General features: G+C 45.0%; 1 protein-coding gene across 1 annotated transcript in view; it reads right to left on the bottom strand.

Moving 5' to 3' along the window:
- LOC126188357 (uncharacterized) overlaps positions 1-18,828 on the bottom strand; it is a 526,233-nt gene that overhangs the window by 184,616 nt on the left and 322,789 nt on the right. The gene's annotated exons all lie outside the window — the stretch shown is intronic.

Genomic DNA, 18,828 nt, shown 5'->3' with positions numbered 1-18,828 from the left:
ATACAATCCTGGAAATGGAAAAAAGAACACATTGACACCGGTGTGTCAGACCCACCATACTTGCTCCGGACACTGCGAGAGGGCTGTACAAGCAATGATCACACGCACGGCACAGCGGACACACCAGGAACCGCGGTGTTGGCCGTCGAATGGCGCTAGCTGCGCAGCATTTGTGCACCGCCGCCGTCAGTGTCAGCCAGTTTGCCGTGGCATACGGAGCTCCATCGCAGTCTTTAACACTGGTAGCATGCCGCGACAGCGTGGACGTGAACCGTATGTGCAGTTGACGGACTTGACTTTGAGCGAGGGCGTATAGTGGGCATGCGGGAGGCCGGGTGGACGTACCGCCGAATTGCTCAACACGTGGGGCGTGAGGTCTCCACAGTACATCGATGTTGTCGCCAGTGGTCGGCGGAAGGTGCACGTGCCCGTCGACCTGGGACCGGACCGCAGCGACGCACGGATGCACGCCAAGACCGTAGGATCCTACGCAGTGCCGTAGGGGACCGCACCGCCACTTCCCAGCAAATTAGGGACACTGTTGCTCCTGGGGTATCGGCGAGGACCATTCGCAACCGTCTGCATGAAGCTGGGCTACGGTCCCGCACACCGTTAGGCCGTCTTCCGCTCACGCCCCAACATCGTGCAGCCCGCCTCCAGTGGTGTCGCGACAGGCGTGAATGGAGGGACGAATGGAGACGTGTCGTCTTCAGCGATGAGAGTCGCTTCTGCCTTGGTGCCAATGATGGTCGTATGCGTGTTTGGCGCCGTGCAGGTGAGCGCCACAATCAGGACTGCATACGACCGAGGCACACAGGGCCAACACCCGGCATCATGGTGTGGGGAGCGATCTCCTACACTGGCCGTACACCACTGGTGATCGTCGAGGGGACACTGAATAGTGCACGGTACATCCAAACCGTCATCGAACCCATCGTTCTACCATTCCTAGACCGGCAAGGGAACTTGCTGTTCCAACAGGACAATGCACGTCCGCATGTATCCCGTGCCACCCAACGTGCTCTAGAAGGTGTAAGTCAACTACCCTGGCCAGCAAGATCTCCGGATCTGTCCCCCATTGAGCATGTTTGGGACTGGATGAAGCGTCGTCTCACGCGGTCTGCACGTCCAGCACGAACGCTGGTCCAACTGAGGCGCCAGGTGGAAATGGCATGGCAAGCCGTTCCACAGGACTACATCCAGCATCTCTACGATCGTCTCCATGGGAGAATAGCAGCCTGCATTGCTGCGAAAGGTGGATATACACTGTACTAGTGCCGACATTGTGCATGCTCTGTTGCCTGTGTCTATGTGCCTGTGGTTCTGTCAGTGTGATCATGTGATGTATCTGACCCCAGGAATGTGTCAATAAAGTTTCCCCTTCCTGGGACAATGAATTCACGGTGTTCTTATTTCAATTTCCAGGAGTGTATTTTAAAAAAGTATGAGCTATTTTGGCAGTGTATAAGGCGATAAGTGTTGAGTTGTTGTATTATACAATACGCTATCGAAAATCACTAATTTGATGACACTATTCTTTAACACATTTTATTCCTTCTTGCAGTTATCGGTTTCGATCACTGTGTTCACCCCAGGATAGCTGCATTGCATATACAGGAATAACTGTTATTATGTGGTTGAATGATTTGAATGCCAGAGTAACAATTTTAGAGAACAAACTGAAAATCTAGTGTATGACCTGTGCGATAAATGTATAGAAAATGTACTCACTGTGAATCTGTCCTAGTTGCTTTGAATTTTTTTCCGTTCAGCACGAAATATTGTGTTATATAAACATATCAGTTCCACTATGTTACACACTCGAATGGATAGAGTTAAAAATGTATCACTACTTCGACCTATACACTGCACTATCTGATTCTGCATTAACAACACGTTTCGGACATGTAGTAATAACAGCCAAACACGTTATAAAGTAAAGATATGTATTGTTTACATTAGGCATCAGAGATGGGTTGAAAGAGGTGACAGTAATACCGATATACTGTCGACAATAAATACTGTATATACCGCAATGAGTTTTTTCTCAAATGTGTTTAATTAGTTTCTAATACTTAGTGCAGTGTATAACTGTTATTGCCGACAACATAGTCATCTGTTTCAACTCATTTCAGATGGCTGATATAAACAGCATATATCTTTACACTCTACTGTCTTTGCTTGCTATCACTGCATGTAGAATACGCAATGTCAAGGTGAAAGAGATCATTTGTAAGTGCAAATGTGAGCCACTGTATTCACTGTAAGTACATTTGCTACCATGCAACGTTTGTTCCTGTGTTTAATGTTTATGACGTCATCTCTCCTGAACGATGTGTTGTAGAATAATATAATTTTGTAGCTACATGAAAAATTTGTTGCGCTTGGAGTTAGTAGTAACGAAGTAATAAATTTAAACGTCATGCCGGATGCGAAAGTTTTTCACACATCTAACCGTCGTATTATGATAAAATTTTGCGCGTACGTTCAATGCTATACGTGCATACTATCTGTAAAAGGTGTACAGTTAGTAGTAGGAAGTAATAAATTATAATGTCGTGCCTCATTCGGTATTTTCACTGCGTGAACGGCGAAAACGTAGCAGTAAAGGTTTGAAATTATGTGTAAAGCTTTTTGCAAGTCTCTGAGTGCTCTCGTTCTCAAATATTGGATCAATGAGGTCTGGGAATTCACGCGTCGCGGGCTGAGCTTCTTTTTCACCCGTAACCGCACCCGTTTGACAGGTATGCGGTTGTGATCCTCACAGCAATTGTTCCCTGACAGTAAAGTGTAAGTGTACCAAGTTTGACTGAAATCGGTCGACTTGTTTAGGGGGAGATGTGGAACACATACAGACACTTCTACAGACATGCATAAAACTGGTAGAAGCCAACCTCGGCGAAGTTCAGTTTGGATTCCGTAGCAATGTTGTACACGTGAGGCAATACTGACCCTACAACTTATCTTAGAAGATAGATTAAGGAAAGGCAAACCTACGTTTCTAGCATTTGTAGACATAGAGAAAGCTTTTGACAATGTTGACTGGAATGCTCTGTTTCAAATTCTGAAGGTGGTAGGGGTAAAATACAGGGAGCGAAAGGCTATTTACAATTTGTACAGAAACCAGATGGCAGTTATAAGAGTCGAGGGGCAGGAAAGGGAAGCAGTGGTTGGGAAGGGAGTGAGACAGGGTTGTAGCTTATCCCCGATGTTATTCAATCTGTATATTGAGCAAGCAGTAAAGGAAACAAAACAAAAAATCGGAATAGGAATTAAAATCCATGGAGAAGAAATAAAACCTTTGAGGTTGGCCGATGACATTGTAAAGAACCTGGCAACCCAGTTGAACGGAATGGACAGTGTCGTGAAAGGAGGATATAAGATAAACATCAACAAAAGCACAACGAGGATAATGGGATGTAGTCGAATTGAGTCAGATGATGCTGAGGGAATTAGGTTAGGAAATGAGGCACTTAAAGTAGTAAAGGAGTTTTGCTATTTGGGGAACAAAATAACTGATGATGGTCGAAGTACAGAGGATATAAAATGCAGAGTGGCAATGGCAAGGAAAGCGTTTCTGAAGAAGAGAAATTTGTTAACATCGAGTATAGATTTAAGTGTCAGGAAGTCATTTATGAAAGTATTTGTATGGAGTGTAGCCATGTATAGAAGTGAAACATGGACGATAAATAGTTTGGACAAGAAGAGAATAGAAGCTTTCGAAATGTGGTGCTACAGAAGAATGCTGAAGATTAGATGGGTAGATCACATAACTAATGAGGAGGTATTGAATAGAATTGGGGAGAAGAGGAGCTTGTGGCACAACTTGACTAGAAGAAGGGATCGGTTGGTAGGACATGTTCTGAGACATCGAGGGATCACCAATTTAGTATTGGAGGGCAGCGTGGAGGGTAAAAATCGTAGAGGGAGACCAAGAGATGAATACACTAAGCAGATTCAGAAGGATGTAGGTTGCAGTAAGTACTGGGAGATGAAGACGCTTGCACAGGATAGAGCAGCATGGAGAACTGCATCAAACCAGTCTCTGAACTGAAGACCACAACAACAACAATAGATCTAGTAATAACGAAACTTGTCACATCAGGCTGTCTTCGTCGGTCTGGCCGTCGGACCGACGAGTAAGGTGACAGAAATCATTGGACAGCGTTACGCACATAGAAAGACTGCGATAGTACCGCGTGTACAATGTATAAAAGGGCAGTGCACTGGCGGAAGTATCATTTGCACTCAGATGATTCATGTGAAAATGTTTCCATTGTGATTATGGGCCGGCCGCTGTGGCCGAGCGGTTCTAGGCGCTTCAGTCAGGAACCGTGCTGCCGCTACTGTCACAGGTTCGTATCCTGCCTCGGGCATGGCTGTGTGTCATGTCCTTAGGTTAGTTAGGTTTAAGTAGTTCTAAGTCTAGGGGACTGACGACCTCAGACGTTAAGTCCAATAGTGTTCAGAGCCATTTGAACCATTTTTGTGATTATGGCCGCGCGATGGGAATTAACAGATTTCGAACGCGGAATGGTAGTTGGAGCATGGGACATTCCATTTCGGAAATCGTTTCGGAATTCAATATACCGAGATCCACAGTGTCAATTGCGTGCCGAGGATACCAAATTCAGGCATTATCTCTCAGCATGGTCAAAAAATGGTTCAAAAGGCTCTGAGCATTATGGGACTTAACTGCTGATGCCATCAGTCCCGTAGAACTTTGAACTACTTAAACCTAACTAATCGAAGGACATCAGACACGTCCATAGCCGAGCCAGGATTCGAACATGCGACCGTAGCGGTCGCGCGGTTTCAAACTGTAGCGCCTAGAACCGGCCGGCCAGCATGGTCAACGCAGTGGCCAAGGGTCTTCAGTTAACAGCCGAGAACTGCGGCGTTTCCGTGGAGTTGTCACTGCTAACAGACAAGCAACACATGAGACCCGATTTCAGTTGGTAAGAGCTGGTGGTGGCGTTCGAGTGTGGCGCAGACTTCACGAAGCCGTGGACCCAAGTTGTCAAGAAGGCGCTGCGCATGCTGGCGGTGGTTCCATAATGGTGTGTGCTGTGTTTAACTGGCTGGCTCCTTCTTATGTTCGCCTACTTGGATACCATTGGCAGCCATTCATGGATTACATGTTCCCTAATAACGATGGAATTTTTATCGATCACAATACGGCACGTCACCGAACCACAATTGTTCGCGATTGGTTTGAAGAACATTCTGCACAATTAGAGCGAATGATTTGGCCATCCAGATCGCTCCACATCAATCCCATCGAACATGTGTTGTTGTTGTGGTCTTCAGTCCTGAGACTGGTTTGATGCAGCTCTCCATGCTACTCTATCCTATGCAAAATTCTTCATCTCCCAGTACCTACTGCAACCTACATCCTTCTGAATCTGCTTAGTGTATTCATCACTTGGTCTCCCTCTACGATTTTTTCCCTCGACGCAGCCCTCCAATACTAAATTGGTGATCCCTTGATGCCTCAGAATATGCGCTACCAACCGATCCCTTCTTCTAGTCAAGTTGTGTCACAAAATTCTCTTCTCTCCAATTCCATTCAATACCTCATCATTACTTATGTGATCTACCCATCTAATCTTCAGCATTCTTCTATAGCACCACATTTCGAAAGCTTCTTTCTCTTCTTGTCCAACCTATTTATCGTCCACGTTTCACTTCCATACATGGCTACACTCCGTACAAATACTTTCAGAAACGACTTCCTGACACTTAAATCTACACAAAATTGGTAGGGCTTTCGTGGCCACTTGTTGGCAAACCGCCTATTGGCTTCTGTCTCGGGTTCTTCGGCCGACGTTCATCTAATGATTTTTCTGACGTTTCGCCACCACGAGTGGCTGGCATTGTCAAAGCTTCACCCTCTATTGCCGGCAATGGAGGGTGAAGCTTTGGCAATGCCATCCACTCGTGCTGGCGAAACGTCAGAAAAATCATTAGATGAACGTCGGCCGAAGAACCCGAGACAGAAACTTAAATCTATACTCGATGTTAACATATTTCTCTTCTTCAGAAATGCTTTCCTTGCCATTGCGAGTCTACATTTTGTATCTTCTCTACTTCGACCATCATCAGTTATTTTGCTCCCCATATAGCACAACTCCTTTACTACTTTAAGCCTCTCTTTTCCTAATCTAATTCCTGCGGCATCACCAGATTTAATTCGACTACATTCCTCGTTTTGCTTTTGTTGATGTTCATCGTATATCCTGCTTTCAAGGCACTGTCCATTCCGTTCAACTGGTCTTCCAATTCCTTTGCTGTCTATGACAGAATTACAATGTCATCGGCGAACCTCTAAGTTTTTATTTCTTCTCCATGGATTTTAATACCTACTCATAACTTTTCTTTCGTTTCCTTTACTGCTTGCTCAATACACAGATTGAATAACATCGGGGAAAGGTGACAACCCTGTCTCACTCCCTTCCCAACCACTGTTCCCTTTCGTGTCTCTCGACTCTTATAACTGACATCTGCTTTCTGTACAAATTGTAAATAGCCTTTCGCTCCCTGTATTTTACCCCTGCCACCTTTAGAATTTGAAAGAGAGTATTCCAGTCAGCATTGCCAAATGCTTTCTCCAAGTCTACAAATGCTAGAAGTGTAGGTTTGCCTTTCCTTAGTCTTTCTTCTAAGATAAGTCGTAGAGTCAGTAGTGCCTCACGTGTTCCAATATTTCTACGGAATCCAAACTGATCTTCCCCGAGGTCGGCTTCTACCAGTTTTTCGATTCGTCTGTAAAGAATTCGCGTTAGTATTTTTCAGCCGAGACTTATTAAAATGATAGTTCGGTAATTTTCACATCTGTGAACACCTGCTTTCTTTGGGATTGGAATTATTATATTCTTCTTGAAGTCTGAGGGTATTTCGCCTGTCTCAAACATCTTGCCCACTAGTTGGTGGAGTTTTGTTAGGCCTGGCTCTCCCAAGGCTGTCAGTAGTTCTAAAGGAATGTTGTCTACTCCCGGGGCCTTGTTTCGACTTAGGTCTTTCAGTGCTCTGTCAATCGAACATGGATGGGGCGTAATCGAGACGTCAGTTCATGAACAAAATCCTGCACCGGTAACAGTTTCTCAGTCACTGGAGGCTATAGAGACAGCATGCCTCAATATTTCTGCAAAGGAGTTCCAACGACTTCTCGAGCCCCTGCGACGTCTTGTTGCTGCAATACGCCTGGCAAAAGGAGATCCGGCACCATATTAGGAGGTGCCCCATGACTCCTGTCACCTCATTGTACAGGGTTATTACAAATGATGGAAGCGATTTCACAGCTCTACAATAACTTTATTATTTGAGATATTTTCACAATGCTTTGCACACACATACAAAAACTCAAAAAGTTTTTTTAGGCATTCACAAATCTTCGATATGTGCCCCTTTAGTGATTCGGCAGACATCAAGCGGATAATCAAGTTCCTCCCACACTCGGCGCAGCATGTCCCCATCACTGAGTTCGAAAGCATCGTTCGTTGATGCGAGCTCGCAGTTCTGGCGCGTTTCTTGGTAGAGGAGGTTTAAACACTGAATCTTTCACATAACCCCACAGAGAGAAATCGCATGGGGTTAAGTCGGGAGAGCGTGGAGGCCATGACATGAATTGCTGATCATGATCTCCACCACGACCGATCCATCGGTTTTCCAATCTCTTGTTTAAGAAATGCCGAACATCATGATGGAAGTGCGGTGGAGCACCATCCTATTGAAAGATGAAGTCGGCGCTGTCGGTCTCCAGTTGTGGCATGAGCCAATTTTCCAGCATGTCCAGATACACGTGTCCTGTAACGTTTTTTTCTCAAAAGAAAAAGGGGCCGTAAACTTTAAACCGTGAGAGTGAACAAAACACGTTAACTTTTGGTGAATTGCGAATTTGCTACACGAATGGGTGAGGATTCTCTACCGCCCAGATTCGCACATTGTGTCTGTTCACTTCACCATTAAGAAAAAATGTTGCTTCATCACTGAAAACAAGTTTCGCACTGAACGCATCCTCTTCCACGAGCTGTTGCAACCGCGCCGAAAATTCAAAGCGTTTGACTTTGTCATCGGGTGTCAGGGCTTGTAGCAATTGTAAACGGTAAGGCTTCTGCTTTAGCCTTTTCCGTAAGATTTTCCAAGCCGTCGGCTGTGGTACGTTTAGCTCCCTGCTTGCTTTATTCGTCGACTTCCGCGGGCTACGCGTGAAACTTGCCCGCACGCGATCAACCGTTTCTTCGCTCACTGCAGGCCGACCCGTTGATTTCCCCTTACAGAGGCATCCAGAAGCTTTAAACTGCGGATACCATCGCCGAATGGAGTTAGCAGTTGGTGGATCTTTGTAGAACTTCGTCCTGAAGTGTCGTTGCACTGTTTCATAACATCCGACTGATGTGAGTGAATTTCAAGCACGACATACGCTTTCTCGGCTCCTGTCGCCATTTTGTCACACTGCGCTCTCGAGCGCTCTGGCGGCAGAAACCTGAGGTGCGGCTTCAGCCGAACAAAACTTTATGTGTTTTTCTACGTATCTGTAGTGTGTCGTGACCATATGTCAATGAATGGAGCTACAGTGAATTTATGAAATCGCTTCAATCATTTGTAATAGCCCTGTATGTGGTCTGCAGGGCGCTTTGGAATGCAGCTGCTGTTCGAGTGCCGCACAGGTGTGGGGCAGGAGGGAGGTCTCGCCGCGTGTGTCGGCACGCAGCCACGCGGGCGGCCGTGAAGACGCGGCCGTTATGCGGCAGACTCACCGCCGTATGCAGAACGGTCGCGCGTCCCGTTCTGTGTGTGTGTGTGTGTGTGTGTGTGTGTGTGTGTGTGACAGCGGCGTCCTTAACGGTGCACAGCCGGCGTGGCGCGACTCGCCGCTCGTGCACGGAGAAACCGCGTCCCGCCGCGATTACAGATTTCCCGCGCACGCGGCGCACAGCTGCCAGTGACACGGGACTCCGTTAGCTGTCCCGCATCCAGTGCCAACACCTCCGCGACCCTCCTGCGTCTGGCTTAAGCCGTCGGCACACGGACCGTGCATCCGAACGTTGAGCGCTGAGCGTGCCGAGTTTCTGACGTCATAGCGCGGAATAGCACGTTCGGGAGTCTTTCCGAACGTGCAGAGCAATATCTGGCATGTCAGATATTCTGAGCGGGCGTCTAAGCGTTGACCAATGAGATGGCACAACGCCACCTACGTCACACGCACGCCGTCTCCCTTGGGTACACAGTTGTGAGGCGCCATATTGGCATTCATTTCAAGCCTATATGTACGAGGGCAGTTCAATAAGTAATGCAACACATTTTTTTTCTCGGCCAATTTTGGTTGAAAAAACCGGAAATTTCTTGTGGAATATTTTCAAACATTCCCGCTTCGTCTCGTATAGTTTCATTGACTTCCGACAGGTGGCAGCGCTGTACGGAGCTGTTAAAATGGCGTCTGTAACGGATGTGCGTTGCAAACAACGGGCAGTGATCGAGTTTCTTTTGGCGGAAAACCAGGGCATCTCAGATATTCATAAGCGCTTGCAGAATGTCTACGGTGATCTGGCAGTGGACAAAAGCACGGTGAGTCGTTGGGCAAAGCGTGTGTCATCATCGCCGCAAGGTCAAGCAAGACTGTCTGATCTCCCGCGTGCGGGAGACTCCTGCAATGGCGGAGCGTGCGAACACACTCGTTCGATATGATCGACGGATCACCATCAAACAACTCAGTGCTCAACTTGACATCTCTGTTGGTAGTGCTGTCACAATTGTTCACCAGTTGGGATATTCAAAGGTTTGTTCCCGCTGGGTCCCTCGTTGTCTAACCGAACACCATAAAGAGCAAAGGAGAACCATCTGTGCGGAATTGCTTGCTCGTCATGTGGCTGAGGGTGACAATTTCTTGTCAAAGATTGTTACAGGCGATGAAACATGGGTTCATCACTTCGAACCTGAAACAAAACGGCAATCAATGGAGTGGCGCCACACCCACTCCCCTACCAAGAAAAAGTTTAAAGCCATACCCTCAGCCGGTAAAGTCATGGTTACAGTTTTCTGGGACGCTGAAGGGGTTATTCTGTTCGATGTCCTTCCCCATGGTCAAACGATCAACTCTGAAGTGTATTGTGCTACTCTTCAGAAATTGAAGAAACGACTTCAGCGTGTTCGTAGGCACAAAAATCAGAACGAACTTCTCCTTCTTCATGACAACGCAAGACCTCACACAAGCCTTCGCACCCGAGAGGAGCTCACATAACTTCAGTGGACTGTTCTTCCTCATGCACCCTACAGCCCCGATCTCGCACCGTCGGATTTCCATATGTTTGGCCCAATGAAGGACGCAATCCGTGGGAGGCACTACGCGGATGATGAAGAAGTTATTGATGCAGTACGACGTTGGCTCCGACATCGACCAGTGGAATGGTACCGTGCAGGCATACAGGCCCTCATTTCAAGGTGGCGTAAGGCCGTACCATTGAATGGAGATTACGTTGAAAAATAGTGTTGTGTAGCTAAAAGATTAGGGAATAACCTGGTGTATTTCAATGCTGAATAAAACAACCCCTGTTTCAGAAAAAAAATGTGTTGCATTACTTATTGAACTGCCCTCGTATACAGGGTGTTACAAATAGGTACGGATAAACTTTCAGGAAACATTCCTCACACACAAAGAAAGAAAATATGTTATGTGGACATGTGTCCGGAAACGCTTACTTTCCATGTTAGAGCTCATTTTATTACTTCTCTTCAAATCACATTAATCATGGAATGGAAACACACAGCAACAGAACGTACCAGCATGACTTCAAACACTTTGTTACAGGAAATGTTCAAAATGTCCTCCGTTAGCGAGGATACATGCATCCACCCTCCGTCGCATGGAATCCTTGATGCGCTGATGCAGCCCTGGAGAATGGCGTATTGTATCACAGCCGTCCACAATACGAGCACGAAGGGTCTCTACATTTGGTACCGGGGTTGCGTGGACAAGAGCTTTCAAATGCCCCCATAAATGAAAGTCTAGAGGGTTGAGGTCAGGAGAGCGTGGAGGCCATGGAATTGCTCTGCCTCTACCAATCCGTCGGTCACCGAATCTGTTGAGAGGCGTACGAACACTTCGACTGAAATGTGCAAGAGCTCCATCGTGCATGAACCACATGTTCTAGCAGCACAGGTACAGTATCCCGTATGAAATCATGGCGGTGAATCGAGGAAGTACAGTACATACTGACGAAACTAAAATGAGCTCTAACATGGAAATTAAGCGTTTCCGGACACACGTCCACATAACATCTTTTCTTTATTTGTGTGTGAGGAATGTTTCCTAAAAGTTTGGCCGTATCTTTTTGTAACACCCTGTATATGCCGTTTCTGAGTACCAGAAAATTGAGAATCACTGGAAAAACCGTTGTTGACTGTGTGGTTCGTTCCAATAGAATAATGACAAACATCATATTCATGGAAAAAGAATTATTGTAACTTGCGTATTATGAGAGTAGGCTATTTGAAGGCAGCGACACACTGAAGATCCACCCAAAACGCATTATTCTTGGTTAAATTTGTTATAATTAAATTTTAATTAGTAACATATCTACGATAAGGTTTTCTGCAAGGGCTAACATATTATGATTGCCTACTATGGATCTGTTGTTGGTTTAGCGTAACGAGCAGCGTCATCGTCTAGTATTGTTTCTTGGTAGGGGCGCGTCTTGACATTACTAAATTTTATCTCCTAACATTCGCGTTTTTATTAGGTCCTGATACTTTATTATTAGTTTAATATAAGTATATAGAATAATATTTGATGTTATGTAAACAGAAGTTCACCTTTTTTTTGAGGGGTGACTTTGTTCGATTGGCTTGATCTACAAGACAGCTTGCGCTACTTGTATAAAGATATTTTGCTTCTTTTTCTTTTACGCTTCGTAATTCACATGTTGGAAAGATTCTGCTACTGGGTAGGAACAGTGATTAAGTAAGACTGACCTTGGGGTTGTACTAAAATGTGGGAATGTTTATCTTATGCGGAGAAGGATTCCAAATTTGTACGGCACTGTTTGTAATGGAACTTTTGTAAGCCTGTGTCCTTATTGATTGGACATGGTACTTTCCTTTTCGTGGACGATGGAGGAAATGTGCGTTTTAATAGAGCTAACGTGGGGATTTTACGCGCGCCCATTGAGTAAACAGTGTGATTTACGAACTAGAAACATCCCTCGACTGCCGCTGGAGTGCGTTGCGATCGCATATACCACGTTCGGGGCCCACGTACCGTATGCACAAGTCGCATCGTTCCTGAGCGTTCAGCAGCGCGTTGAACTTGGCACGCTCAACGTTAACGTTCGACAGCACGATCCGTGTGCCGACGGCTTTAGTCACTCCGTGGAACCGTGACAATTTCTGCCTACGCTACGGAGGCGGACGGAAGGTAGGAGATAAGGTACTAGCGGAAGTACAGCTGTGAGGACGCGTAGTCTGTCGTGCTCGAGTAGCTCAGTTGTTAGACCACTATATCCGCCTGCTTAACCGAACTAGCGTCCGCCCCGGTAGGTGAGTGGTCAGAGAGACAGGCTGTCAATCCTAAGGGCCCGGGTTCGATTCCCGGTTGGGTCGGAGATTTTCTCCGCTCAGGGACTGGGTGTTGTCTTGTCCTAATCATCATCATTTCATCCCCATCGACGCGCAGGTCGCCGAAGTGGCGTCAAATCGAAAGACCTGCACCAGGCGAACGGTCTACCCGACGGGAGGCCCTAGCCACACGACATTTCCATTTACCGAACTAGCGCCTGACTCCCAAGTAGATTTTATCAGCAGTATTTGACACCAAGAGGATAAGAGGTATTCACTTACAACTCTTGACCATCGAATTGTAATAATATCGTCCTGAATTAATTTCCAGGCCTATGTACAATGGATCATAAATTAAGGGGATCCGACACTGTTGGCACTGGACATTATACTCGACGCTCCTTTCGATTACTTCGCCTTGGCCTTTCGCTTTACTATGTCATAATATAATAATCTACAGCTACAGAACCAAAATACTTCACTGCATAAAAGATCATGACACACGCTTATGCGATGTTTACGGTAAACATACGACACATCATTCGCAGGTCAGCAGAAGAGCAAGGCACGCGATAAAACAAGGTCAGAGCCGGCTACGCAACGCCAAATAGTGCAAAGTGTTGCCAGATAACTATAGCAGGGTTACCACAAGTTTCCCAGCGTGAAATTGAATTTCCAATTTTCCAGACATAGTGTCACCATTTTTCCCTGAAAAATTTTGAGATTTGAAGGTAAGAAAACAGGTAAGTTGCGTGCCAGCGACGATGCATGACGTCTCCGTAAAGAAATAGTTTCATTCGTTGAGCCAAAAACGAAATCTTCCAGTGTTTTTCGAATTTCTCTGACATTTCCCTCATTTTCCACGTTTGAAATTCCCCGATTTCCAGAACTTGTGGCAACCTGTATAGCCAGGTAGTGGTAGTCTGTCCGGTAAGGGAATGTTTTCAGGTGTGCCCAGCAGTGCGGTTTTTCGAGAGGTTGCGCGAAATAACTTCTTCTTCGACGATGTCAACCTTCTAGAGATGTAGGAGGCAGGAATGTCGATAATTTGCTGCAAAAAATGTTCTTTTTTAAAAAGTACTTAAAATCTCATTTCTGCTTTCTTTTTCACCATTCTTTCAGTTCGCATTTACTGAGATATCGTTCATATTAGAATTTAAGATCATTCGTGTGCTCTTGTACATTAGCTAAAATTAGAACAAGTGGCCTTTAGATTCATTATTTATCAAATAAATACGTCAAATGGATCAAATGGCTCTGAGCACTATGGGACTGAACATCTGAGGTCATCAGTCCCCTAGAACTTAGAACTACTTGAACCTAACAAACCTAAGGACATAACACACATCCATGTCCGAGGCAGGATTCGAACCTGCGACCGTAGCAGACGCGCGCTTCCAGACTGAAGCACCTAGAACCGCTCGGCCACCGCGGCCGGGAATAAATACCTCAAGCCGATTATTTGACTACAATCGTGTATTTGAATTTCAGCTTATTATCTTAAAAATTAATCTCATTACGGTAGTTTCAGCGTAGATGATGTAATGGTCAAGCCATACCTGTTAAACATCACAGAAAATTCGCGTTCAACGTAACCTGCCATGAAGAGGAATTAAAAGTTTGCCTAGCTTTGATAGTTCAACTGAAATTATTATCTTCAACTAATTTAACTAGAAAATGCGCTCTTCAGCATAATGGGTATTAGCTGGGGCAATTCTGTTTAGGTACTACACACTTCCCCACGCTCCTCGTTGATTGGCTGTCTTTTGTAGCCTCAGCACCAAAACGCTACGGTTCCGACTAAGATTATTTAGAAAATTTGCTCGACTTGACGTCCTGCTCTCATTTTATCGGGTTGTTTCCTCCCCCCCTCCCCCACCCCCACCCTCCACACGACTAGCTTGGCCGCCTCAGCAGCTGAGTGATCCGCTAGGCTGACTGCCGTGCCGAGGAACTGGGTTCGACTCCCAGCGATTTTGCTTGGCGGGAGGACTGTTGCAGAGTGCACTCAGCCTGTTGGCGCCAACTGAGGTGTTACCTGACTGAGAAGTAGCGACTTCAAGTGGCGGGCCTCCATATCGCATCCAGTGACACCATTGGCGGAAGGATGACACGGCGGTCGGTCGCTACTGGTGGACTCCCCAGAGCCAGTGGACGGAGAGGTACTAGATTTTGACAAGAAGAGAACCTGGGGTGTCAGACTTTATAAAGGGAGATGTGGAGCAGTGGTTACCACACTGGACCTTCGTCTGGAAGAATCGGGGTTCCTACCCCGTATAGCCGCCCAGGTAATTCGTTGTGCTGTAAATAATTTGAGGGAAGTGCCGCAACAGAATCACGGTCTATTATCCTGCCACCGTCGTGCTTGGTTCGTCCGAATATGTGCCGCGTCTCTAATGACTTCTGGACGTGGGACCCCAACTTTCCTGTTTTCCTCCCACATCATCACGGTGGTTAACAATGACCCTAAGTATACAATCCATCAGACACATTTTCTGATCGCTTGCTTGCACTGAGTTTCAACATCGTTAGTTTCCTACTGTAACGCACTGACACGTTATTTTTGACAAGTGATGTGACGCGTTATTTGAAACTTATTTGTAATCTCCTGTTATACCTGAAACAATGCATGTGATGAAGCTTATCGCCTGTGACACCAACGGTTGACTGAAATGTCGTCAGTTGGAGCTCCACCCAACGTGCATCTTGTTTTCTACGTTCTGTTTCTCCTTGTACCTCAAAAGCTAGTTATATTAATTACTAATAAAATATTTGGCAAGAAGTTGTAAAATGGAAAACAAGCAGAAATGAAACTACAATGCATAACTATACTAAGCGGTCGGATTGCAAAAACGTTTAAGAAAATGATTTAATCATACGGATTATTAGACAATAGTATTAATAATGTATCACGCATTGCAACGGAACAGACAATAGATTGCAATATATTGCACTAGCTTCACTCATTTAAGAAAAAACTGCGTTCGATTTGTACACGAGATCCGCTAAAGTATTTCAGCAGTAGCGTTTATCTTGATATCTCACTTCATGTATTTTGTGTAACTGACAAGTGAATTGGCAGTGAACTGTCTTTGGAAACGAGCAGATTTCACCTGTTGTAAAGCACGGATTTTAACTGCCATAAAAACAGATTTTAAGGCAAGACAAGTTACTGGAAACACGAAGAAAAATAGTATTTTTAATGCTAATGCCTTTTATTCGAGGCATTCACAAATAATGAACACCGAAATATGCTATTCATTGGATTCCTCCTCAGGCTGTTGTACATTAAGCAGCATGACGTCCAATGCGCTGCTTTATGAGTAAACGGCATCCAAATGCGTTTACTGTCAATACGTCTCATGCTACGTTTAAGTACAGTGTGTCGCAAAAGGTACTTTACAGCTTCAATGTCATAACTGAACTTTTAATTAACTTATTGAAAAAAGTAAAGTTTTTGTGGTGCAGTATCTAAAAGTTTTTTGAATAAGGTAATGAATAAATGTTTTGCCTTTCCAGGTGACAACGGTACCACAAATGAGTCTAAGAATGATGTCTACACACGAAAAGGCAAAGTGTGTGGTTTTGTTTTTTGAAAGGAAGTCAGACATCCAAATCTGCATAAATTTCCGAACGCTACATGGGAAACCACCATTCTCTCGCCCATCCATAAGAAAATGACACAGGAACATCGTGCGGACAGGGAGAGTGGATTTGAAGCACCATGTAGGCAAGTCAAGGAAAAATTACAAAATAAGGAAAGAATTCAACACGTTTTCCAGCGAGCATCACAGAAGTTTGTTCTTAAGGCTTCAAAAGAACTGCGAATCCCACATACGACAGTGCACCTAGCACTTCGAAAGCGTCTTCATCTATTTGCGTAAGGACTGAAATATGAGTATTGTCTCAGGATGCCTGGGTAGTATATGGTGTTGCTGACTTAAAGACAAGACTAACAGCGGCTACTGAGACGTTTCACGTTGACATGTTAAAAAAGTGAACTATACGGAGCTGGAATATCGACCAGAGACTACGTGGCACAAAGGGGCGCATATAGAATTTGATTAAAGAACCAGAAAAAAAAACTTCTTGAGTTGGTGCATCAGACAACTTTACTTTTTTTCTCCAAGTTAAATTACAAGTCAAGTTATATGACACTGAATTTGTAAAGTACCTTTTGGAACACCCTGTCTCATCTTTCCTGTCTTTTTTTAGCTGTTTTTTCTACACTCATTACAGCAAAATACACGAACACTATTCACAGGCGGTAATAATATCATCAAAACTGACGGTTGTGCCAATAACTACTTTTCACACCCGAGGCGAATTGAAACGCGTTATTTGAAAATTTAACATCTTCTGACCTCGACGAGACGTTTCAGGCTAAGCGAGAGATTTCGCTAGCCGCCGACGGGCAAATGAACACTTTAAATATCTAGCTTCGTCTCAGGAGCCACTTCATGGCTGTAGCAAACTAGTACAGAAGAAACTGTTGGACTATATTCTTCACTTCTTACAGCGATACAAGGCAAAGATCCATTTCTGTATTACACAAATCACTTCACCTCTTTTTATATGCATTTCCAAATTCCCGAACAGTTTGTACCACATTTAGGTCTCCACCTCTCTTTCCACTTTTCTCTTCAGCTGATTTTTTTTTACCAAGACTTGGTCAATTTTCGGAGTCACATAGCGTGGCGAGTCCAACAAAACTCATGTTTAACACACGGTTCGTGGACACATTCCTTAGCGATACTCGTACTTGAAAAAAAATTGCAAATGCTCTCTTTCTTTCTTTTTGTATTTCTCTCGTGTGATAGAGTTATGGGCTACCAAGTACATCTAGAACGTATGTAGAGTTATGTAGCTTTGAATTTAGCCAATCAGGTCGTAGCGAGCGCAAATTCAAGAAGCCTGCCAGAGACAGAGGTGCCAAATTTTTTCGTTTGGTTTCCTCAAACAAAAGAAACGTCGCTTTTGGTCACCTACGTCAGATTTAACAGTTCCGAAAAAGTCACATTTTAACTGCTAATGAGCATTTCAACAAGCTGAAACTCATGGACCAACGGACGTCTGTCCATTACCGCATTTTAACGAGTGCAAAGTTCTTGAATCTACGCGCGCAACGACCTGATTGGCTAACCTCAATGTTAAGTAACTAGGAAACGGCGCAACGTACCGAAGTTTTTCCTTAACAATTATTTCTCAGAACAATATTCCCTAGAACAGCCTTACAAGCTTTTCAGACCGTTTCTGATCCCCTGTACAGACGTTCTGACCACCCTGTACAGACGTTGATGCAAAGAGCATCGTTCCCAGATAAATACTTTAAGGAAGATATTTTGTAACCGATAGTCACCATTTCGTATTAGCCAGCTTCGTGCATTGTTAATGAAATGCTTAATTTTTGCTCCACCTATCTTGGGCCTCGCTACTTTCCTTCTTACCTAGCCTTTTCAGCTCCTTTGCGACTGTTTTACTCTCTATATATCGGCGTTTCTTATTCTCTGTTCACTTCTTCGTGTGCAGCACCTTACAGTTTATCTCACTGGGGTATTTACTCGGAGTTTTTCATGTCTTCCCTGACATATCGCCCGCTTCTCGTGGTCGTGCGGTAGCGTTCTCGCTTCCCACGCCCGGGTTCCCGGGTTCGATTCCCGGCGGGGTCAGGGATTTTCTCTGCCTCGTGATGGCTGGGTGTTGTGTGCTGTCCTTAGGTTAGTTAGGTTTAAGTAGTTCTAAGTTCTAGAGGACTGATGACCATAGATGTTAAGTCTCATAGTGCTCAGAGCCTGACATATCAATGGCAGCCTGGACCACTCTTTCCCCACTTCCTCAGATTGTACAACGAACTGGTTCGCACCATTAGTTTCGTTTTCCTTCATTTCCTTACTTTCTGTAATATCTAATCTCTGTTGTTACTTGACATCTATAAATACATAAGCCACTGTGTTTCACGCCCACGTCATACTAAAACAATTTATCGGATTTACATTTGTTGATTCTGGCATTACGGCGTGAACCGAAAGCATTACGCTTTCCACAAAAGTAAATAAAAGGCCCGCTGATCTCTATGTTGTCACACTACTCCTGATAACACAACATTCACGATAATCTGACCTATTGTGTGTGGGATGAAGGATATGTCATTTTTACCCCAGGTGATCGATGAGCTGCGTTGTAAGCTGAAAAGCTGGTACGCAGAGGGAAGGGAGGGGGGGGGGGGGCGCACGTAAAGTCTCTTTTCTCTTTTGAAAGAGCGGCAAGGAGGTAATC

The sequence above is a fragment of the Schistocerca cancellata genome, chromosome 5, assembly GCF_023864275.1.
Source record: "Schistocerca cancellata isolate TAMUIC-IGC-003103 chromosome 5, iqSchCanc2.1, whole genome shotgun sequence".
Lineage (NCBI taxonomy): Eukaryota > Metazoa > Arthropoda > Insecta > Orthoptera > Acrididae > Schistocerca > Schistocerca cancellata.
The sequence above is the reverse complement of the archived record's forward strand: the minus strand, read 5'-3'. Positions and strand labels throughout refer to the sequence as shown.